Source organism: Diadema antillarum, unplaced genomic scaffold (genome assembly GCF_040938485.1).
Source record: "Diadema antillarum isolate AM-2024a unplaced genomic scaffold, OU_Dant_1.0 seq00001042_RagTag, whole genome shotgun sequence".
Lineage (NCBI taxonomy): Eukaryota > Metazoa > Echinodermata > Echinoidea > Diadematoida > Diadematidae > Diadema > Diadema antillarum.
In genome coordinates this window covers 486,751-512,208 of record NW_027271873.1, presented here as the reverse complement: position 1 = coordinate 512,208, position 25,458 = coordinate 486,751, and the positions used below count along the sequence as shown (strand labels likewise).

Here is a 25,458-nt window from a genome sequence, read left to right as displayed (position 1 = left end):
GGTTTATACGAGATCGAGTGGTCGACGAGCTTTTAACAGCTCAAATTGTCTTCGACGTTGAAACATCACACTTGTCATCTAAAGTAGAAGTGGAAACAGCGGCTGCGCGAAGGCTTACGAGACAACTCAGTCACCGTCCCGAAGTGGCTCGGAGGAGCTTTTTAATAGGCAGGGTGCTTCCTGGTCTATTAGTCTTACGTTTCTTCGCATTTCATTTGTCTTCACTCTCGCATCAGAACGATCTACTATCAAGGGTGCATAACGATCGACAAGTAATGTCTCCTGTCCTCAGACGTTTCTCCTCACATTAAGACCAATATGGGGATCGGGTTATCAATATTTGACAACGTCATGAGTATGATTGGGAAATATGCACATCAAGATAACACATGGCACATAGGTGCTCTAAAGTTGACGGCGAGCCACTGAGACAATGAGGAAAGAAAGAAGGGTGTGAGGGAAGAAGAGGAAGAAAAAGTTGATATCAAACACATACGTGCGCGCGCGCGCGCACACACACACACACGCACACACACACACACACACACACGGGCCTGACCTTGGACTTAAGGACTGGCATTGATGTGAGATGACCGGAGGCTGTTGCTATTGACTGGCATATCCGACTGCCTTGGACTACTGGAGCAGACAGTGCCACTTTTTCCTCCTAAGAGCAAACCAGGTTAAGCAATTTGCCGGGCTCACAGGGAAGTTGTCATGGCAACGTCCATTCTGAAGAGGGATCACACCTGGGTAAATAGCTGGAACAGATTTGAAATACGAAAGAAGACCGTCGCGTACCATTCATTGCAAAGAAAGAAAGAAATAAAGAAAGGTGCATGTCTAAAATGGATCTGATTTGCTTTTCACCTGTCTTTATGAGACAAACCTAATCTATCTTCACGCAGAGACGACTATTTGTGGAGTTATCATAGCAAGATGTGTGTATAATAGGTGGAGAGAGAGGGAGAAGGTTGTTCTCTTTTATTTCTACGCAACGAAATAGGCAACGATCATATATCATGTTTTCTCACGGCGGTATACACATTCCACAGACAGTTTGGATCTCTCTTCTCGACTCATCTCTCCTTCTCCTTCTCCCACCTATCTCAACCTCTACCTATCTGTCAGTCATTATTTGACTACCTTATGCGATCTATGTATATATGTTTCTACGCCCTCTCTTTCTCTCTCTCTCTCATATTCGCAATCCTGTTTACCCCTGTCCTTTGTCATCCGTGAATATACATATACAATGTCTGTATTTCTTTTCGTACTTCCCTCTTCAAACCCTCTCTACATTTCCCTTCTTTTTATATCACATCAGAAACACTTGAGAACTGGCATACAGTGAGTCACATTTAACATGGTACATGTTCAGTGAAATGCCGAAATTAGCTTACAACAATTGGAGGCAACATTAATGCTCAACCCTTCTAAAACGCCTTGGTCAAACATATTCTTTCAAAGGTACAGTTTACCATTGGGAGCAGTGATTACATAAAAAAAAAACGTTCTGGTTATCACATTATTTTGATGCATACGTGTAGGTCAGTTGTATCACAAAACATCCTACCATGTAAACAATTCACAGTAAAGCCTATAATATAAGGAGATATATCACCATTTTCTTAAATAAACCATAACTGTAAAAGGTTTATTCTAGAAACAATTTTATTCTAACTATTGATCACATTTTTTTTTTTTGGTATATAACAATACTTGACATTGGTTATACTGAACAGATTTTTTGAATTGGTTGTTTCTATTCCTAACTCACATTTTAGAACTATTTTGAAGCACTAAAGCTAGGTTTTTGTTTCATTTGCAAATGGTAAATAGTACCTTTAATTCCGCTTCCCATTATCTTCTCGAGTGGTGAATGTCTATTTTTCACAAGCGTTTCTGCGCTACACTACATTCTTTGTTCGAATATGTCTCTCTTCGAAGTTTCTTCATCCATATGTCACTTCAATAATACCGTCTGCACACCGCTTCAATGTAGAAAACGAAATGGAAATACGGCCGGCCGAAGATGTGAGATTCTGTCTACGTCAAATAAAAAAAAGCCCTTGAGTCGTAGTTTTGTTTCCATGCACTGCACCGCACGGGAAACGCGGCGTAGCTGTATCGATGTCACTTCTGATTCAATTCAAATAATGCATCCCCAGATCGATGTCAGCTTTACTCTCTGTTTTCCACATCACAGTTGAAATGCATGGGTTCAACGCATTAGTGTGACCGAGGTCTCTATCGGGCATCTTTATTATTTCTTCTTCTTCTTCTTCTTCTTCTTCTTCTTCTTCTTCTTCTTCTTCTTCTTCTTCTTCTTTCCTACGAGTGTTGCGTATGTGATGATCCCCAGGATGATCCATATCATTAGTACGTTTTGGTTTTATTTGGTGTGAGCTCCGTAATTGCTTTACGGCAGGAAGACACGGCAGCTACTGCATGTGGATTATTGATACCGATCATCGATTACCTCGAAGAAACTGTCTCTGGATGACAAGTGTGTAAATAGGAAGCTTTATCAACATATCCCAAGACTATTCAAGTAATCTTGACCTCCTTTCCTATCACCTATACTTCTAATTTTTGTCTTCTTGTGGGGTGGGGCACGGGCATGATATAAGGACCAAATGTTTCGTGGTCTAATTTGTTACCATTCAAAGTCATTGTAATATGTTTTTTATATTTTTTTTTTCCTCCGGGGGCTAGAAAAAGTTATGCATTATCCCGAAAGAGAAGGAAACATAACAATTCACCTTGAATTTTAGTGCCCCCGATAGGACCATAGGGCACAAAAGATGTGGAATTTTTGTGGTTCGATGTCAATTTCTAGTGGCCCTGGGCCACCGGGCCACGTACGCTTATGTCGATCCGTGCAAGTATATAAACACATAAATCTATTATATATATATATATATGGTACTGGTCCATACCAAACATGAGAAAAAAATGGTTTTACCCTTAGAGGCAATCGTGATCGACGACGTACGGCCGCAGCTCGCCAACATAGCAATTGATTGTCGTCTGGTGAGGACATGGGACAGATACCATCGCTCATTGCCCCGATTACCCCAATTTATCATGCCGTTTTGGGATCTTGTTTGTCGCCCGTCACAACTACGGGTATGAAAAACTGTGTGTGTGTGCGTGTGTGTGTGTGTGTGTGTGTGTGTGTGTGTGTGTGTGTATATATATATATATATATATATATATATATATGAATATACATCGTTAATACACGCAAGCACACACACACACGTACACACATATGTGTACGTGTACATGTGTTGTATGCGTGTGTGTGTGTGTATGTGTGTGTGCGTGTGTGTGTGTGTGTGTGAGTGTGTGTGTGTGTGAGTGTGTGTGTGTGTGTGTTAGTGTGTGTGTGCTTGCGTGTAAGGAAGGATAGAGGAATAGACAGGGGGCGGGGTACGGCGGAGGAGCGTTTCAAGGAGGATGGCCTTTACAGGCGTATGATGATGGAACCGTAAGAATATTTTGAAATGGTGATATGGATTTCAACCAAACAAACAAATGTTGTTGATCCCTCTGATATTCTGTTCCGGTTTTTTTTTTTTTGTTTTCCATATCCCAGTTCACGATGTCAGACTCAATGAGAAATTAACACCAACTTTATATCAGTTGCAATTACACCCACACCCACACCCACACACGCACACACAAGTTGCGGGAATGAGAAAAGCTGGCGAAAGGGATCTTCTAACTACAAAGACGAAAAATAACCTATATTCTATTGAAGCCATCAGCATGAGGCTGCGGTCCTCATTCAAAAATAAAGAATACGGGCCATAATTGAAATGGTTCCCGTGCGCTTACCAGATGATGGTGTAAAAAGCACGCCACGATAATCAATTTGCGAACGTAATCTAGCATTTCACACGTAAAAACAAAGTTCGTTGCCATGCTCATCATTTGGGAAAACAGAAAACTAGTAAGCGCATTCAAGACCACCATGACTTCGAAATTCAAAAATAAATATGATGATACCTTCAGGGGGGAAAAGGGGTCAAAATGGCACAGTAAAGACGCAACCTCTTACATCTAACATCGTCACAAAGTATTTGCGTCCTTGCTTACTTACCCCTTTACCATAAATTTGGTGTTGAAAAATTATGAAAAAATGAGGAAACTGGGTAGTGACTTTCAACAGACTGAAAAAATAGGATCTTTTGATTACTTTAACCATTAAGTGAAAGTGGAGCAGGCAAAAGTGGAAGAGTGAAAAAGCGGAAAAGCATTTAACTGTTTACAGAGAAGCTATAGCACACAAAGTTTCCATGTAGACCGTTTAAAGTAAAGTGACATGTTATCATTATAGCATGATACCATAAGTATAAATTCATACACACAGGTTCAGAGTTAGTAGAAAGGCAATTCATATTCCTTGCGCATGCGCGCACACCGCGGCGAACCTTGTCGTTCGTGTGCCCATGGTAACCCGGAGAATGTTTGACAACACACCAAAGCCAGGGGGAGTTCTTTACACCGTGTGTGTGTGTGTGTGTGTGTGTGTGTGTGTGTGTGTGTGTGTGTGTGTTTGCGTGCGTGCGTGTGTTTATGTCACCTTTATTCTATTTGCTGGGGCTCAAACTCAAATAGCTCAAAAATTACATTTTTCCCGACATGTGGTCAACATGATGTTGTGAAACCGTGTGGGGGGCAAGTCGAGCCCCTTCGGTGAGATGGAATTTCTAGCAATAATATGACAACGATTCACCGTACACTGCTCGAGGCTTAGTGACCTACAACTTGAACCCCTTGTAATGTTTTCCCAACTCCCTTAATATGCACCTCTCCGCATCTCTCTTCTGACGGAACTTTCGGCCGAACCTTCCATAAAATTTCACATCACAGGCGTAATGGTAAATTGTGAAGTCGTAACAGGGGTGGTGCGCCAATATCATCTTGACGTGGGTGTCCATTATTGCTTATAGGACAAGCAAACCAATCACGATTTCGATCGTCCTACAATTATCTTTTTCTTTCTTTGTTTTTTTCCTTCTTTCAATGATGAAAACACGGTCCAGTTTAGTATAGAACAAGAATATGACTTTATCAAGTGACAAGATACATTGTGATGTCCCTTTAATATGTCTTCACGTATCTACTAATTGAGTTGTCAATCTAGGAGCCGATGAAAAGACTTGCAGGCATCTTTCAAGACTGCTTCTATGATTTTCAAACGAATTTAACTTGTTTACAGGCCGCGAAAAGTGTTCGGATATCATTGCAAGATGAAAGAAGAAGAAATAGAAGATGCAGCCTGAAAAAGTCACGATATCCTCACGATCCTGCGGCAATTATGGAAGGATGTCAAACACACATCATATCGGTATGCATACAAGCTAATTTCAGATTAGAAAAATCAACAAAATTGCGATTACAAAGTGGTCATAACTTCGTAAAATAATCGAAAATGTCGGCAACCACAAGTTTATAGATTGCATACGAACCCCACAATTAAAACTAAAAGCAGTTGAAAACTAAAGTGTTTAAAAAATCATCCCAATTTTTCATAAATGTAAATATATTGCTGTATTATTTCTCATCTATTCAATTCAATTCAATTCAAATTCAAAGTTTATTTCGTTTTTCGACATAACATATGTTTCACTTCTTTTGATAACAGAGAACAAGGTAAATAGAACATAGTGAAATGAAAAGACTGTACAATAATTGAGGACCTATAGTAATCATACATTGTATAGTAAAAAAGAAACAGAAGTGATCGAAATGAAGTACATGTATACCGTGCGAAAAATGGAGGGACCCACTAAAAAGACAGAGCTTGTAGTGTGTGGGCCCCTCTGGAAAAGAACATTGATGGAATCGAATCATCGTAGATACAAAAGATAACAAAGTGGAAGAAGTCTGGATACAAAAGATAATAAAGTGGAAGAAGTCTGGAAGCCCACTGAAAATTAGATTACCAGATATACACTTTCATAGACGCGAACAAACATGAAACAGGACTAGACAACGAGACAACTACTGAAAAAAAAAAAGGTTGTACAAGACAAACGGGATGGACAAGACTGACAAACTGAAGACAAAATAGCAGACAAAAATGCACAACAGAAACAGAAACAGAACAACAGAAACAGCGATCTTCGGCAGAAGCATGCCAAGAGAATAAGAGGATAGTTGTAGGGGAAAAGTAATATTTTGACGCCTGAAATAAGACAAGAAAATAGAAAATAGAGGGACGTATGAACAGGAGTAACATACGGAAAGTCAACTTCAAGACGCTATGGGCAAAATGGCATAGATGACAACATTGCGAGCATCCAGGAAAAAGATACCATTAATTCTTTGAAGAGGGGACAAAGTGAGCAGGTAAGTGTAACTGACAAAAAAGGCCAAATGGTTAATTCGGTATTGTAGAGTCGTACGATTGCAATAAAAAAGACTTCAGTCTCCTCTTGAAAGAATATATGGATGGAGCGTTCTTTATGTCTTGATTCAAAGAATTCCAATAATTTGGGCCTACATAAATAAGTGTGTTTTTAGCAAAAATCGTTCTTAAAAGAGGTAAGTGAAATTCATTGGAACGCCTAGTAGGATATTCATGAAATGATTGATTTTTTAGGAACATAGAGTCAAAAATAGACGGAAGCAAGTTATTACAATACTTGTACATAAATTGCCCTAAATTAAACAAAAACAAATCTGCAATTTTTAAGAGCTTGTTGGAGGCGAACAACATATTTGTATGAGAACGTACAGTGGAATAACAGATAACACGGAGAGCTTTTTTTTGTAAGAGGAACACCCTCTCTAATAAATTCTGATGCGTGTTGCCCCAAACTAATATTCCATAATTAAGATGAGGCAATATTAACGACGAATATAGCATAAGTAATGATTTTTGTGGAATATGAAATTTCAATCTATTTACAATGCCTATATTACGTGAAATTATATTGCAGACATTATCAACATGTGATTTCCAGGAAAGTTTTTCATCCACAATGACACCCAAAAATTTGATATGTGAGACTCTTTGTAGATGAGAGTCATCTAATACTATATTTGTACTTAAACTATCAACAATATTTCTAAAAAGCATATATTTTGTTTTTTGAGCATTGAGTGATAGCCTATTGGCCCTGACCCAATTTGTCACTTTTTTCAATTTAATGTTAATTTTATGAGCGAGAAAATCAATATCATTATGGGCAAAAAATACATTAGTGTCATCTGCAAAATGAATAAAAGAGAGGTCGTCGGATACGCGACAAAAATCATTGATATAAATAATGAACAATAACGGCCCTAAGAGACTTCCCTGTGGGACACCACATTTAACTTCTCTGACAACGGAATCATTGTTTTTAATTGTAACGAATTGTTTTCTATCAACTAAATAACTCTTGAACCACTCCAAGGCCTTCCCACGTATTCCATAATGGGATAACTTATAAAGTAAAATATCATGATTGATAGTGTCGAAGGCCTTGGAGAAGTCCAAGAAAATACTAACTAAATGAGAATGGTTATCGATTGCGTGAACAACTCTATCAACAAAATGCAAAAGAGCATGCGTAGTACTATGTTTCTCACGAAAACCAAACTGAAAATTCGTAAAAACATCGTGTACCTTCAAAAACTTGATCATTCTCTTGTAAATAAGTTTTTCTAAAACCTTAGACAATGACGATAATAATGATATTGGGCGATAATTGCTGACTTCGAACTTATCGCCTGCCTTAAATATTGGGATTACTTTAGCTAATTTCATTTTATCAGGGAATACACCATTAAAAATTGACAGATTAAATATATGAGCAAGTGGATCAGCAATCGAGGAAATAACACCCTTAAGTATGAAATTATCTATCTCATCATAACCAGAACTTCGTTTATTTTCAAAAGAAGAAATTATATCAATAATTTCAAATCTGTTAGTTGGTATAAAAAATATGGAATCAGAATTACGCTGACCTAAAAATTCAGTAAAATGAGAATCTGTTGCAGGAATGTTTTGAGCATAATTTTCGCCTATTTTTGAAAAATAAGAATTAAAAATATTTGCAATATGAAGAGGATCATTAATCGATTCATCATTCAATTTAATTTTATCAATGTCAGAGTGTTTACTCGGAACATTCATGGCCTGTTTTAGGACTTTCCAAGTATTTTTCATATCAAACTTATATTTCGATAATTGCTTAAAGTAATATCTTTTCTTTTCAGAACGTAAAATCATTGTCAAAGTATTTTTATATGATGTATATCTATTCTTTGATCGCTCAGTTTTTTCCAATTTGTACTTATAATACAAACGATTTTTCCTATTAATTGAACGAAGAATTGATCTGGAAATCCAAGGTAATCTAGATGTCTTTTTATACTCTGTTCTATTTCTTTGTTTTGGGATTACATCATCAAAATGATGATTAAAAGTTTCCATAAAATTACAAAAGGATATCATCGCTGCCAAATACTCCTGACCAGTCAGCATTCTCCAGGGCCACATCAAAACTAGCTAACTTTTCAGGTGAAACTCTACGTCTAAACAAAAGAGGTGAAATAGGTTTAATATTAGCTGGTGTTTTAAGAGTAAAACAAGTCATTATTGGAAAATGATCAGTCATATCTGAAAGGATTATAAAAGAGTCAGGGAGGGATAGAATATTACAAAACAAGTTGTCAATGAGGGTGGCAGAGCGATCTGTAACACGTGTGGGTTTAGAAATAAGAGGAAGAAAGGACGAGGACAGAAGTGTGTGAAGAAAATCACTAGAGATATTATCATGCTCAGACTTCAGCAAATCAATATTGAAATCGCCGAGTAAAAAGCAATCCTTATTTCGGAAAACGTGTGAATTATCAAGATCTGAAAAATAAGTTAAAAAATCATTGGCGTTTGAATTAGGAGGTCTGTATATAATGCCTACCATAAGATTTCTACATCCTGGGATAAGAATTTCTATAAACAAAGATTTAACAACATTGTCCATTCTAGAAATATCTTCATGAACAATAGTATCAAAGGAACGTGATATGTACAATGCAACGCCCCCTCCATTCTTATCAAGCCTATTGTTAACAAACAAATTATAACCCTCAATTGCGAAATAATTTTCTGTATTGGAAGCTAACCATGTCTCACTTAATCCGATAACGGATAGCGACTGGCTTGCATCAGATTCTAATAGAAATTTTAAATCATCAAAATGTTTATTCAAACTCCTTATATTTAAATGTAACAAAGAAAACGTGTCCTCAGAAAAATTATGAATCATATCTTTGCATTGATTCACTGTAATATAATTGCACAACATATTTTGAGTGAAATCATTACTAAGATCATGAGGCAATTCATTTGCAGCTGTATTCAGGCTATCGGTAACAAAATCATCGTAAGGGGTGGTTCGTGTACTGGTTAACCCACTAACTGGGTCAGAATCTAAGCTTGTGTTCCTAAACAATTCAAAAAATCATCGTTCGATACGGAATGAAATGGAGCATTCAGAAAATTAGCCATAATTAAAAATACGAGACGAATTTTTAAAAGTCTGCGTTATTAACAAAACTAGGATGTCGTGAATAAGTGGACGATACAAGAAAATACCCAGTCGCCGGGATGTGGCAAGACGCTGGAGTAATCTACGAACATGGGTGACGTCAAAATTATGATAAGCAGAAGATCGCTGAAGAGACGTAGAACGTGAAACGAGAAAGGGCAGAATAAGGTGAGTAAGAACACTGAGAAGCATGGACAGAAAAAGACATAGATCACACACAACATAATAAGAATAAATCCAGTGTCTCTGTGGGCTTCCGAGACGACAGCAAAAACATACATACACAAAAATTTGAGCCGACATTAGACAAGGACAAACGTGGCTTGGCTATTACATTCGATCAATTTCCGGATCATCAATAATATACGATAAGTACAGAATAGCTCCAAAAACCCCAGGCCAATTACCTTCTCGGGCACTTGTTAGCACACCGGAGGTCTGAATACGAAACATATTTTCACACCAATGCCGCCAATGGCATCATTATAACAGTGGTAGTGTGTGTATGCATGGCGTGTGTAAGCAGTGTTTTAACATGCGAGAGTATGATTGTGCTTGAGAGTGTGAGATTTGGGTGTGTGTGTGCGTGTGTGTGTGTGTGTCTTAACGTGTGCGTGTTTGACGTGGGCGTGGCTGCGAGTGTAGGCAGATAAGGAAAGGGCTCGGTTTAGTGCAGACGATACTGGGACCGTACAAGTGAACAATTGCTGTACAAGCAAGTACTGTACTTCACATTACACCAGTTTGGCAGAATGATGAGTACGCAGGAGTTGTGCGCATATGAATATGCAGACAAGCGATAAAGATCTAACGTACGGATAAAAATTTGTAACCTTTCCAAAAATTGTCACAATTAAGAGGGGGATCAGACTTGTAGTAATAATCATCTCAAAAACAAAATGGATGGGGGGGGGGGTCGTTTATAAAATGCAATATATTCCTCAACTGGTCAAAGTACAACCCAACAAGGATTACACATGTATTGAAAATATGATACAGACAAATGAAGTTAATACACACTACAGACATAATCAGTTGGAACCCCTGGAAACCTTTTGTTCCATTGTGTAAATATGGTGGGGGGGGGGGACACTCGCAACTGCATAGCCTTTCGGCACTGAAAAAATGAAATTCACTTTTGTCGTGTACAAGATATCACTGCAATATTCATGTATATCATTCATTACATCATAATATTAAGTTTGCGTAATTCCCCAACACCAACAAAAAATAAATAAAAAGAAAGAAATCCGAACAGTTACATAAATCTAAATTCATAAATCCAATTCATCTCTAATTTTACAGGATTTTCAATTAAAGCATACCACAACATATCATATTGTTAAACAAAACAATATTTTGTTGGCATTACCTTATATATGTAAATATATATATATTTTGAAAATAGAGGAGAAAACTTATGACCAGTAGAATTATTTATCCTGATTGCACTGTGATGTTTTGCAAAATAATCAAAATTATATGGATATTCTCATCAGACCCGACGGCACTTGCTGTCAGAAATTGTGAGTCGAAAACACAACCGCAAACAATATCATATTGTTAGACAATAACATCACATTGCTAAACGACATATCCTATTGCTAGACAAAGCAATACTTTGTTGACATTTCCATATATATATTTTTTTGGAAAAAAAAATAAAGGGGAAATAACTTGTAACCAGTGAGAATATTCATCCTGATAACATTTCCATATATATATATATATTGGAAAAAAAATAAAGGGGAAATAACTTGCAACCAGTAACAATATTCATCCTGATTACACTGTAATGATTTGCAAAATAATCAAATTATAGGTATTCTCAATTCAGACCTGACGGCAATTGTCGTCAGAAACACGGTCAAAAACACAAAAGTAAACAATATATCATTTTGTCGCACAATACATCATATTGCCGAACAACACTGTTAGGCAAAGCAATATCTTGTTGGCGTTTCCTTACATTCTTTTTTGAAAAAGGGAAAAAAAACTTATAACCAATAACATTGTTAATCCTGATTACACTGGAATGTTTTGCAAAATAATCAAAATCATGGATATTCTTACTTCAGACCTGACGGCACTTGCTGTCAGAAACACGGTCAAAGACACAATCGAAAACCATACATTTTCATTCTAATGTCAATAAATTCCATATATATTATTTTCATTACACAAATTAATTGATCTTCAAGTGTGTTCACAAGAGAACGAAACTTTACAAACGTGACAGTAATTTTCCATGAAATGTCACATTCATAACACTCGGTAAAGTTGTCTATCTGATCACATCAAACACACAGGGAATACATACTATATCAAAATGAAAATTTGAATTCCATGATCACAAAACATGAGTTTTCATCTATTAAACCATAGCATTGAAGTTGCGCAATACAAATCCTGCATTACGCCAAAATTCATTTTTTGTTATCATAATATGCTCGGATTCTTTTTCAAAACGGATGTACTCCGGTTAAAAAAACAAAAACAAAAACAAAAACAAACAACAAACAACATTGCATCCAAAGTCATATCGTATGATATAAAAACGTGTCATCCTTTCATTATATTGATGTGCAACTGTTCAGACACGTTTTGTATTCAAGATACATGCCACCTGTATTCATTTTGTTTAACCTTTCACCATAATATATATTTCACCCATCAATTATAATTCTAATGAACTTAATATACTTCCATATCAAAACTGCACCATGCATATTATCCATGATAAACCAAAGATTACTCTTACGATAATCTTATAATCTTACAATAATCTTATAATCTAATAATAATCTAGTAATTCAAGCTAACTGCTAGCTTTTAAAAAAAAAACCCGTGGACGATGCAACGAAATAATCAGTACATCACTATACAACAAAAAAGGTAACAGTTGAATTTTAAGATCTAGTTGGTTTTTTTTTTGCCTATTTTTCATGATAATCATCTGACAAAGTAGGCAAAACGAAGAAAGTAGATCTCATTGAGCTACTTTCGACAAGATTGAAACACTTAATACTTGACACCTCGCTGTGGTTGATACAACATCCTTTCCTAACCAAGGAGAATTATCCCTTTCAACAAAAAAAAAAATGAGATCAACGCATTTTGTGCAATTTGTTTTTTAGGCCAATAGCGATTCTAAAATTTGCACAATATCATTACTGGGATCGAAGAATTTATCTTGTCTAAAATCTTTGAATAAATCATGAGAGAGAATAGGACGCTCAGAAAGTTTGACAGGGATTTTAATATGCGCATATTTACAGGGCAAATGACTTTGCTTGACGAGGTATTTAAAAGTTAAGATGCCTTCTGCACGCTGAAAATCACTACGGATAAACTGCGAAACCTAAAGTACATTCTTGTTAAAAGTAGGCCCTACTGTTTATCATTGGGAGCAGTGATTTAAAAATGTTCAAGATATCACATTTGATGCGTACCCTTAACTTGATAATATAAACACCTAGCATCTCATTTATCAGAGTGATAACAAATGAAATGAAAAAAGTACATACTTTCTTTATACGTATACACACATATAAACACACACGCACAATATTCAAGAGTAAATACGATGTATAAAACGAGCATCGATGGTAAAAAGCGAGGAGTCAGGGTATGGCAAAAGACAAAGAGAAAAAAAATGCTTTGAAACGATCGTAATTTGCGGTCGTGAATCAGAACGAAAATAATACACACAATCAACACTGTCAAAATCTCAGACATCAACCGCTTTTTACGAGTTTGACCCATGGAACGAAGGCACGTGTCAACATTTCAATAACGTTTTATATGATACATAACTTCTTTGTTCTTTGTCTGTCATCTTCTTTTGTATGTGTGTATGCAGATGTATGTTTGTCGATAAGCCAACTTCTTTCCAGATTGAAAAAAAAAAACACCGTGCGCCTCCTACTGTTCTCTCCAACCTTTTTTCTTTGTTTTTAGTTAAGAAGGGGGTGGAGAGGACTTAGAAACTTCCATAGCAAAGTTCTTTGTAGTTGAGAGTAACACCTCACCGCTAAGAAAAATAAGAGCTGGTGTTATTTCTTAATTTTTGAAGTGTCCAAAGTGGTGAGAGATTCGGGATGTGAAATATTTTTATTTAAAAGCGACAGACTTGTGAGCGAGTGATCGTAGATCTAAAACAAGAGTACATTTTATACTCTTTCTAAACTGATTTCACACCTCTTATCGCATGGATAGTATGCGCATTATCTCCCTCTCCCTATAAATCCAGCACAGAAATCTTCTGAATATCCAGCGTAATCTACGTGAGTTTTTCATGAATTCAGCATTGTAATTGACAGCAATCTAATGCAAGATTTTGCAGCGCTGTGTCCATATCATTGCTTAGTGAGGATTTCAAAAGCTGTAAACTGAAGATGTGCAAAACGCTCAAAGCAGACTTTTTAAACTCCACGGAAAATGTCAAAAACAAAAAAACAAACCCCAAGGCATCAAAGAAAAATAAGAGCTGGTATTATTTCTTAATTTTTGAAGTGTCCAAAGAGGTGAGAGATTCGAGATGTGAAATATTTTTATTTAAAAGCGACAGACTTGTGAGCGAGTGATCGTCAGCCGACAAAAGGATAAAAATGTAGGTTTAAAACAAGAGTACATTTTATACTCTTGCTAAACTGATTTCACACCTCTTATCGCATGGATGGTATGCGCATTATCTCCCTCTCCCTATAAATCCAGCACAGAAATCTTCTGAATATCCAGCGTAATCTGCGTGAGTTCTTCATGAATTCAGCATTGTAATTGACAGCAATCTAATGCAAGATTTGGCAGCGCTGTGTCCATATCATTGCTTAGCGAGGATTTCGAAAGCTGTAAACTGGAGATGTGCAAAACGCTCACGGCAGACTTTTTAAACTCCACGGAAAATGTCAAAAAAAACAAAACAACAACAACGCATCAAAGACACTCACACTTAAATTCCATCAGTCAAGCCCGATATTACACCCGCGTCCACGCACCGCTCTTCCCCATAAATCAATAAACTGATGCAGTATACAGACGGACGGGATTCTTTTCCTATTCTGATATTCGTGACATGCATTACCCTTCGTTTCAGGGCGCCACGTCATTCCATACACAAGTTCATGTCCATGTGTAAGCGTATTTTACATTTCATGGCAATGTGTAGTAAAGGCTTTTTGCTAATATTGTGAAATTATCGAGCTCTCCACACTCTAAAGGTCAAATTTCATACTTTCAAATTACATGAAGTAATGCTCATGAAAGTTTTATTACAAGTTTATGCCACCTAACTCCTGCGCTGTCAGCGTCACTGTAAACTGAAATTGGTGATTTGTTCAGGGTACACTATATTATACAGATATGACATTTCCCATAAGGCAATTAAATTCTACTATCTTTATATACTTCACTTATACTTAAAAGAACAATGACGGTAGCCAGCATCTCTACGAGTTGAACATGTAATTGAGAATCAGGATAAAAGTGAAAAATTGGACAAGTTAAAGTGGTTCCATTACCACTTGACAAGTCATTTGGGGGTCACAAACGTCATTTGCACTGGACTGAAAACATCAATTGGTGTTTCATACTTTTGTTTCTTTCCTCCAATCAAAATTTTCAAGGCTTTTCGAAACAACAGTGTTTTGCATCGAATAGAACCTATCAGCTGCAGCTAAATTTTGTCTGCTCTTTTTCTCTCGAATCAGCTTGATATGGCCACATTTCAACCGCCCGTCCAGCCTATCTATTTCTCTACCGCCATTCTCTTCCCCTCAATAATACATACATTGTATGTACAAATAGAGATAAAAGCACCAGAATGCATTCATCGTTAACGCTTTCAGCTCAGATATGTGATGACAGAAAGTCGAATTCGCGCCATGTGAAACTGATGTCTTGAAAGTGCAAACATTTCACCTTCGATCGTCTGGCCTCACTCGGACCCGACTAGAAAGAAGATGTTAATGTCTCTCTTGCCCTGCGTTACAAGCTGTCAAATAACCGATCTTCAACGTTAAACGCTTACCCCCGCTAGTCGCTTTGAAGCACGGCAAATCATATTTTATTTGATAAAAAAAAGATAGTCGGTTGAGAAGCTTTCGGACACACTGGTGACTCTGGGAACCACATGACGTGGTGCAGCACTTTTATTTTGCTTCTTGACTTGCTATTCAAATGTCCATCCCATTTACCCACCCCATCCATCCCCCTCCACAAACAAACACACACACACACACACACACACACACACACGCACACACATGGGCAGCACAGGTCTATATTCCAGACATGTAATAATTCATGACATTATACATCAGCTCCTGAGAATCTAAACGCACTATAAACAGTGTTTCTAAAGGCAGATGCCTCATATTTCACATGTATACATTCCGCTTTTTGTTTGCATATGATAATTTGCACCATTCAATTCCTGATATGTTTGTAATTTACTCGTAAAGTGTGGAATATATGCAGGATAATAATAACAATAATAATGATCATCATCACCATCATAATAGTGATAACAATAATAATAAAACAGATGTGATTTAAGATGCAAGGGCCGAATGCAAGATTTCTAAGATTTCACGTGTTCGACAACCCTTGGTCCGAACTGACCCATTTTTGGTCATTTCTGACCAGGAATCAGAGTCCAGGCACCCGTTTCATAAAACTTGTCGTCAGTGACAGTTGTCATAGATGTGACAAGCTACTGAAATCCTTGCATCTGATTGGCTGAGAGCAAATCTGTCATAGAAATGTGGCAGATGTCACTGATGACAAGTTTTATGAAACAGGCCCCGGATTTGGTACTGAACCCACATTTGTTTATTGTGATCAACCTGACCAGGAAGTAGGAGTAAACAGAAATATTCGTCTAGACCTACATTCTTTCCTTGCAGATTTATAAGACTGGCATATTCTACATTTTTCAACATCACACCGACCTGGAAATGACTGGAGGTTTGTGACTATAAGTCAGTAATCTGCCCCGAGTGTATGAACTCTGCAGGTGTATGACCGTAATTGGTCGCAAGTCCAATGTCCACTGATCCTTGACGATTTCCTCTCCGCAGATTCAGTGGTTAGGTTACTACAACTGCCACGAGCGGCAAAATTACGATTCTTTTGGGAAACTGCCATTATTTGATTTTGATCGTATCATCCAATCTTCGGTCGCCTTAAAACAAATTGAGCGTAAAATGTACACATCCCCATCTTCAACTAAGCAACCAAGTCCCCTCACCCTGACCCTAATCTTACAATTAACCCATAACTTTCATCTACATCTAAAGCGTAATCCTTCAATTAACCTTCCATGAAACGGGAATAAGAGTTCCGAGGCCTAAGACCCGACGACAATTACCGTATTTGATCTATCATAGTGTATATGCTCTCCGTAATGAGACAAATATATGCTTCTTTTAAAAAAAAAGGAGAAAAAAAGAAGAAGAATTATGTAGGGCCTATCTATTAGAAATAAAAGCAAATATAGCGCTAAAACTTCTAAACCACACGAAAGGTGGGAGGGAAACGGAAAGGAGGCATAATTTTGTAAGCACTGGAATATCAATCGCCCGCATACAGCTATCGCTCTCCTTTAGAACGTTTATGATTTCTTTGCTAAAATGTAGTTTCTTAAAAACATGGAACAGGCAGGTAGCAAGAAATGAAACGCGTCTTCAAAATGTAAACAGAATTGAAACATTTTAGATGAAATTATGAGCGAAGAACGAGATCACTTTAAGAGATGTACAAAAAGGTATTAAAAGAGATTTATGAGATGAGCAAGAGCCACAATTCTCACGCAAATTGTATATGAAAAAACATATAAAATCTAAATTTTCATACCCACAGAGCAAAGCTGAGGAAAGTTTGACTAGCTCAGAAATGATGATAGATGCCTTCCTTTGGATAATTGCGTTCTGATATTTCCTGTCTTTCGAGAATAAACACCCCATTAATAATATGATCGAACATGACGTTTTACAAGAAGTTTCGTGGTTGCAATAATTACCAACGATTTGTCAACCTGTCAGCCTGTTATGCGGGCCTTGTCCATAATTTGATAATTTGAAGTACCCACAACCTCAGCCAGGGTAATTGATATGATAATGATCACAATTTGATTGGCTTGTAATGCATCGCAGAAAAAGAAGAAGAAAGAATAAAAAAGAAAACAGTGCCGGCTGAAAATTCATACACAAACACATTCACATACAAACAAACAAAAAAGCGGACAAGCAAACAAACACACAAACAACTTAGTATACGCACTTAAAAGATGGACTAAAACGGCCACAGCGACTAACTCAGAATCAAATGTTTCCAGAAAAACAATGAAAAAAAAAAACCACTGAAGAAGTTAAACGTAGAAATACTTACTGTTCCGGGGACTTTTTCCTCACTGAAGATCAGACAAAACAATGGGTTAACTTTACGCGTGACAAGCTTTACAAAATCCGTCTGGTAGACAACATCTTATAATGGAGGGACGCACTCCCCCGATCCCCTGGTGTGGGAATTGAGAACACCGATGGCGAATAGGAGGAACTAGAGATCGTCTCAAACTGAGCATCCACACAAGAAGGAAACGGGAGGAAGTTTTAACCATCCGTTAGCCACGGCTTCGGTACATCACACTGACAACCACACTGACAACGTCAGTGCTGTCTGCCGCTCCGTCGGGTGTTGGATGTTGGAAACGGAGCGTTATGAAGAGAGGGGGGAAAAGCGTGCGTCAACGTTGTACCATTTTGTGTGAGCCCGAGGAAAAAAGCGAAGGAAGGGCAGGGGTATGTATTACTTGCACATTGGTGGCAGTGCAGTCTTCTGGCGGTGCGGACGTGCAGTTTGCCCAGCGCGAGGAGGGAGGAGAGTGGGGTGAGGTGGATAGATAAACAAAGATGGTGAGATGGAGAGGAGAAATGGAGATGGAAAGATAGAGAGAAGGGGAAGAGAAAGAGGAAGAGAGGGAGGGAGAGAAGGAGGATTTCTGGCTGATGCTCCCAGGTGCGGATTGAGATCAGTCGTCATATGAAAAATGGGATGTACTTGAAACGAGGGTCCGATCGACAGTCAGTGCTGTTTCCCCCTCTACAATGTATAGAGCCTCTCAACTGCACAAGGACTGCTATACCAGCGAACAGGTGAGGAGCTGCGATGTGTACCTAACGGAATTGGCAATGCACTTTACGTGGGTCGGACACAAAAATTACCCCCAGACATTATCATCAAGAGCACAGCGACTATCGGATGGTGATTAGTGACACTGAATGATATAAAGTCCAAGGTTGCGTCTCCACTTCTTAGCGGGAAGTGATACAGCCAGTAGAGTGATTAACGTAGTTATTAGTACAGTGAATAGTAACGTTCTTCGTGTGTGTGTGTATTGACATAGCAACACGATAGGCACGAACAAGCACGCGTGATGCATTTTTTTTTTCATTCTTAGCCATTTTGTCCTCGATTTCGATATGATTGGATCGGGAAAGGTCAAGCATTTTTCCACCTGCAAACTCCATTTTAAAGAGAGAAGTGGACTTTTTCTCAAGTTTATAGATAATGATATCAATACAAGCACACACACACACACACACACACACTACACACACAAGCATGAATACATAAATGCATATGTATATATATATATTACATATATACATTTATATTCAGTAATTCGTAGTCCACGTGTTAGTCAAACATTAGGTCCTATCAATAGCAGAAGAACAGAAAAATTCCGGCGGAAACTTATCATGCTGTACACTAACAGTTTATTTTCAATACACAAATTTTCGGGCACCTTGCATGTCCTTTGTCAAGTGATTTCCAAACAGATATATATATATATATATATATATATATATATATATATATATGTAAGTTTATCTTTTCATGTATTCATCTATTTATTTATTTATTTACTAACTTATTTCCTTACTTGATTATTTATTATTTATGTCAAACCTGTGTGGAACATAATGTACTTAGCAGCAAATATAAATGGTGATAAGTAGGCCTAATGTAACTGTACAACTGAAGGTGGGCCAAATCCAAGCCAACCTCTGCTTATTCTTATGAAGGCGATCTCCTGTTTTGCTTCCTCCCTATATACGTTTGACTATAATGAAAATGCAATGCTGCTAATTTCCTATGTTATATTTTGTTTGAGACAGTATTGTTGCGGAATGAACAATAAATGTTATGTTGATATGTATCTTCTACTTCCCTGGCATATTTGCATCATATTATTTTGTTGCTGCACCAAGAGAACCAAAAGAAAAAATAAATCCACTGCAGGCTTAAAACTAAGAGTGAAGAGAAACATTTCTTCCATTTCAAAGATTAAAGAACATTCATCCATTTACAAAATGTAGCAGTCCACGCATGTTCTTGATTAATTCAGTTTCAATAGCTAGATAAAGGTTGGAAAAATCTGAAGATGTAGTATAAATAATAAGGAATAAGAAATAAGGAAAGCATTGAATTTTCAAAGCCACTTGTGTTTAAAAAGCAATCTTATTGTTCAAAATAAAGTTTTATGCAAATTACATGAATGATAATATCATCGTACGTCTAACAAGTATACTCTCCCGTTGTCCCGCGTAGAAATACGCTTTGAATACGCTTATTTTCAATGAAAACATAAAAGAATATATGGTGACCTGCATAGAGTTGCAATAAGTCGGCAAATATCACATGATATCGTTTAAAATGAAACTTTTGTAGTTGTAGTACGTTGTAGACCTAAACATGCTGTTTGCGAGATCTCCAAGCAACGTACAAATCGATGAATGAACTGCGAGGGAATCAGAATAAAGTGGTTCAGGTAATTTGCATCATTTGGTTATGGTTGCTCTCTAAATTCCTTAGATTGGAAATCAATCTATGAGATTGTGGTTAGGGGCAAATCCAAAATAAGACTGAAATACATGTATTCGATTGACTTCTAAATCTATGAGATTGAGATTTCAATGAAATTTTGGATTTGCCCCTCATCTATAATGTAAGGAATTTAGAGAGTGACACTTATGGTTGGTGAAAATACGTGAAACTTTAAAATTCCATGACTTCCATACTTCATGTCATATCTTAACCAGATTTCTCATATTTTCTTTGTCAGATTTTACTGCTGTGTATTCACCAAAGATCTATAGTAGGTATTGATAGCTGAAGTGGTCCCCCTTCTCATCTAGTTTTATACTGCTTTGTCATCATTTCGATTGAAAGTGAAGTTAAGATATGAGTTTGGATGTATATTTCATATGGCTGCTGCAGATGTAAAATAGATATAGAAGCATGAAGCATGTGACCGACTGTTGTAAGACTTCATTGACGAGTTACACAGTGAAGACAACAAGCACACAAACGCAAAACCGGTGTTGCTTGCAGACGCGAACCACTAACCTCAAAATTGAGAATCCACGGTCATAACCACTGATCCACGTACACCTCCTCGTGCATACTATACGTCTGCAGGTATCGAAGAACCACCATCAAGTCGCGACATCCAATGGCAAACTTGTGTGGAAAATGCATTTATTGCAACAGAAGGAGAATTTTGACTTGACCTGGATCTTATAGTGGAGAGCCCTCGGAGAAAGGGTCGCATGGGACTTACACTTTTATGTGACCCCAGGGTCAACCTGAGGTGACGCATCCTGCTGATTTAAAGGACCTATACGATGCAAATGCATGTTGACTTGCACAGATTTGCAATACCCCGATCATCACTTACGTGGCCAAAATAATAGGGCCTATCCAAGTATTTCAAGTGTCGTATATCAATTATGTATTTTTTCTACTATTTTAGATGTGTCCACACAAAAAAAATAAACACCTTCCAAACCAAGATACTGGGGATGACATCCTGTCAATCACAGCTTAAGTACTAATGAAAAATTGGCAAGACACGTACATTGGAGTGTGTTTTCCCCTAGACTGAGCATAACTAGCGTGTTTCCATGCAATGCCTTTTGTTAATTATATTATATTAATCAGGGACGCATGCAAGTTATGCTCAGTTTCAGAGGACGTACAATATATAGGACCCTATGTCTTTTTTTAATCATATTAGTACTGTGGCAGTGATTGACAGAGAGTGTTATCGACACAATCTTGATTTGGAAAGCTTTTTGTGGGAGTATCCAAGTACTAGTAATCTAAAGAAAAATAGCACAAAAATACATGGGGCATATTCATGTATATATATATATATATATATATACACTTTTTTTTGGGGGGGGGGGGGGAGGGCTACATGTAAGTGACCAGGGCATTGAATATCAACACAAGTCAACATATACATTTGCATATATTATTGGTCCTTTGACTGTGCAATCATGGCCAATTCTCTCCATGTTCAGTTGACTATTGTAGATAGAGTAAAATCTTGCAGAGTTACACAGAGTAAAATCACAACGATAAATTTGCGTAAAATCACAATTGAAAGGAGGCAGTTATTGAAGCTTTACGCGTTACAACTAAAACGTCTGATGAAGAGGCAATCATGACATCACCTTTGCATGCAATTCCTCCATTTGGTTGATGTCTACGTAATCATGTATTAAAATCTCCAGAACACTCGGCAATCGCAGTAAGATTTTATTATCTGATTATTGCTAGTTTTTTGTATGTTCGTTTGTTTATTCTTTGTTTGTTTGTTTTTAGCAAAACTATGAATACTGAACAAGAAGAATGCATCATATTCTTACCTATTTCGTGTCAAAAATTGAAATTCATTGAAGATTGTGATAAATTTTTGATATGACATTGTTTTGCGTCTGCCAATTCGAAAATATATTTGCGACTATGATATCACTACACATTGTGAAAACACTGCGAAAATTCGGAGTTCATAACTTTCTTATCGTTAATCCGGTATGTATAGGTAACCCCTCCAAACTCAATATCATCTCCTAGCCTCTACCATCTGCCACACTGTTTGTTTGATTGTAAAGATCCTGTTTACCTTTGGGAGCAGTAATTGAAAAAAATGTTCAAGACATCACTTTTGATGCGTATGTGTATAGGTCTGTTGTATCACAAAACATCCTACCATATAACATTTTTTGCAATAAAGCCTAAAATAAGGAGATACCTGTATTTTTCTCATTAAACCATAACTGTAGACAGTTTAGTCTGGAAACTATTGTTCACATTTTGTATATTTAACAATACTAAACAACGATTATACAGGTTCAAATTTTTACATTGGTTGTTTCTGTCCCTAACTCACATTTTAGAACTTTTTGGAAGCACTAATGCAGGGTTTATCCTTCATCTGCAAAAGGTAAATTATGCCTTTAAATTCTTCAACCAACTTAACATGATGCGAATTTAAATTTGCACTTCAATTCTATTTACAAATAAATCGATTTTGGATGATACGCTGTCTAACTATGTTTTGTTGAGTAATCCACATTTTACAAGCTGTGCTCTTCGCTAGATTACTCTTTTCCATCTCCAAAAATTTATTTTTCTGTAAAACTTGACAAGTATGTGTTTTGCATGTATCATTCGATGCGTTTAGTACATATATTTCATGATGCACTTAAAGGACAAGTTCACCTTCATAAACATAAGGATTGAGAGAATGTAGCAATATTAGTAGAACACATCATTGAAAGTTTGAGGAAAATCAGACAATCCGTTCAAAAGTTATGAATTTTTGAAGTTTTTGTGCAGTACCCGCTGGATGAGAAGACTACTGCAGTGTATGAATAACTTAGATGTCACATGCGTACAACAATATAAGGAAAATATAAAGAGAATTTCACAAAATTCCATCTTTTGAAAAAAGTACACATTCCCCTGACTCGTTACCGATAAATGTTACGGGTAATATTATTCCCCCTGCCTTTAGAAAGAGGCAAGTCAATTGCTCTTTTATTATGCAAAAAAAGTGAAAATATGTTGAATTTTCTTTTATATTTTCTTTATACTGTTGTACGCATATGACTCACAAGCTGTAGTAGTCTCCTCATCCAGCCGTTCCAACACAAAAATTTAAAAAATTCATAACTTTTGCATCGATTGTCCAATTTTCCTCAAACTTTCACTGATGTGTTCTACTAATATTGTTGCATTTTCTCAATCCTTATGTTTATGAAGGTGAACTTGTCCTTTAATGATTCACCTTTTACTAAACGTGTTTCTGACAAAATATTGAAACAAAATGATTTTTTTAGATGATGCTTTAAAGTATACTTTGCTTCCCTGGTTGGTTTAAAATAAACTATAATTGAATTGAATTGAATTGAAATCCAATTACACATGACTGTATGTATCCTCAGTGCAGCAATGGCATTGCATTGAGGTTAGCAAACCGTGTAGAAGCCGGTACCGAAATCCAAACGCCTATGTAAAATACGTCACAATGCTTGTGTAGGTCCTACCATGGAAATAAGATTCGCTGACAGAAACATGATTTACGTAACTGCAAACGTGTATATGAGCCCGTCATATGACCTTGATGAAAAGATGCATTCACTTGTGTATCATTGTTTAGAGCATAGACCCTAGAAATCCATCGTATTGGCATAAGAGGATGTACATGCAGAGATAAAGTTAATGAATGTGTAAAAGTAGTTATGTTGTTATAGCATTCATTTCTTTAGCAGTGTATTTTCAAACAGGGCATACCTATTGCTACTGGAAGCTTGTACAGGTTGTGCAAAGTCTGGGACGATAATGAAAAAGTCGCGAGGAACGGGTTAAGTTGGCAAGCAAGCGCTTTCTAATGAATAATTTGAAATTTGAATCAATGTACTATACACGGTACTGAGCTACGCTATGTAGTTCATGCAGACATTATGACACCCATACCGTGTTGATCATTTAGCACTCTGCATGCCAGTTTAATTAATTTCCTCCCCATAGGTTCGTGTGTGTGAAATTTGAGCACATTTAACTTATTGGCACAGAAAGGGTTAAACAATGAGGGTATTACTAGTATACGAATGCAACCGGCATTATGAGTACTGCCACTCAATGTCATAATGGTGGCTTTAATACATTGAGTAAAATCAAGCAAGTAGAAAGGTATAGTTTCATCTAGATTGGCCACACAATATTGTTAATTACTGAACGATGACATTGACGGTAACATTATTATGTTAATTAGATAGGATGATGACGTCATTAACTCACAACAGGACAATTTGATGAGGAGGATATGGCATTTATAGTCTTTATTTCATTTGATGAAAGGATGAATTACTTACTTTTATTATTATTACTTTTATCGATTATTAGCATGTCTGTCAGCTATAAAATCTCTTCTTTTATGTCCGATTTCGATTACATTTCTAACATTCTGTGTATATTTCTACCGGTTCCATTTAAGAAATCTTCCTCTTTTACTCCCAATTTAGACAACACTCCTAGAATTCTGTTCTATCTGACGTTACTTTATACGCTCATCGCAGCCAACATCCTGGTATATAATGGTGTGGTTTGGCATTCTAAATTAATTTTCTCACACGACACGAATCCATTCCGAGTGTCGATTCGGTTTGTAATCAATTTAGACAAAATGGCTGATACCTCCCTTTTGTCCCTCACCTCTCTACATTTCACCACAGCTGTAGCTACATTCAATGATTGGCAGCACGTGTTGCCTAGGGGACGTCATGCAGATGATAAGCAATTCTCTTTCCTGTTTTTTTTTCTTCTTCTTCAACTACCCCTCCCCTTCCCCCTCACACACATAATATACTTACTTACAAAGTGGTAATAGAAAGATGGCAATTTTGTGCAAGCATTAGCATGATTATATGCCTTCTCCTAATCATAAGTGTCACGCACCGATGAAATGTTATGAAAAGAAGCGCTTTTTCAGTCACGATCCCTTCCCTTTCTGCTAATTCTAGCTAACGTGTAGTACATGTATTTC

At 37.0% G+C, this 25,458-nt stretch overlaps 1 protein-coding gene across 1 annotated transcript in view; it reads right to left on the bottom strand.

The window, feature by feature from the left end:
- Nucleotides 1-18,190, bottom strand: part of LOC139743031 (soluble guanylate cyclase gcy-31-like) — a 204,556-nt gene extending 186,366 nt beyond the window's left edge. The window contains exon 1 of the mRNA XM_071653535.1: nt 17,949-18,190. The gene's annotated coding sequence lies outside the window, so the exon portion shown is untranslated. The remainder of the gene's footprint in view (nt 1-17,948) is intronic.
- Nucleotides 18,191-25,458: the final 7,268 nt, after the last annotated feature.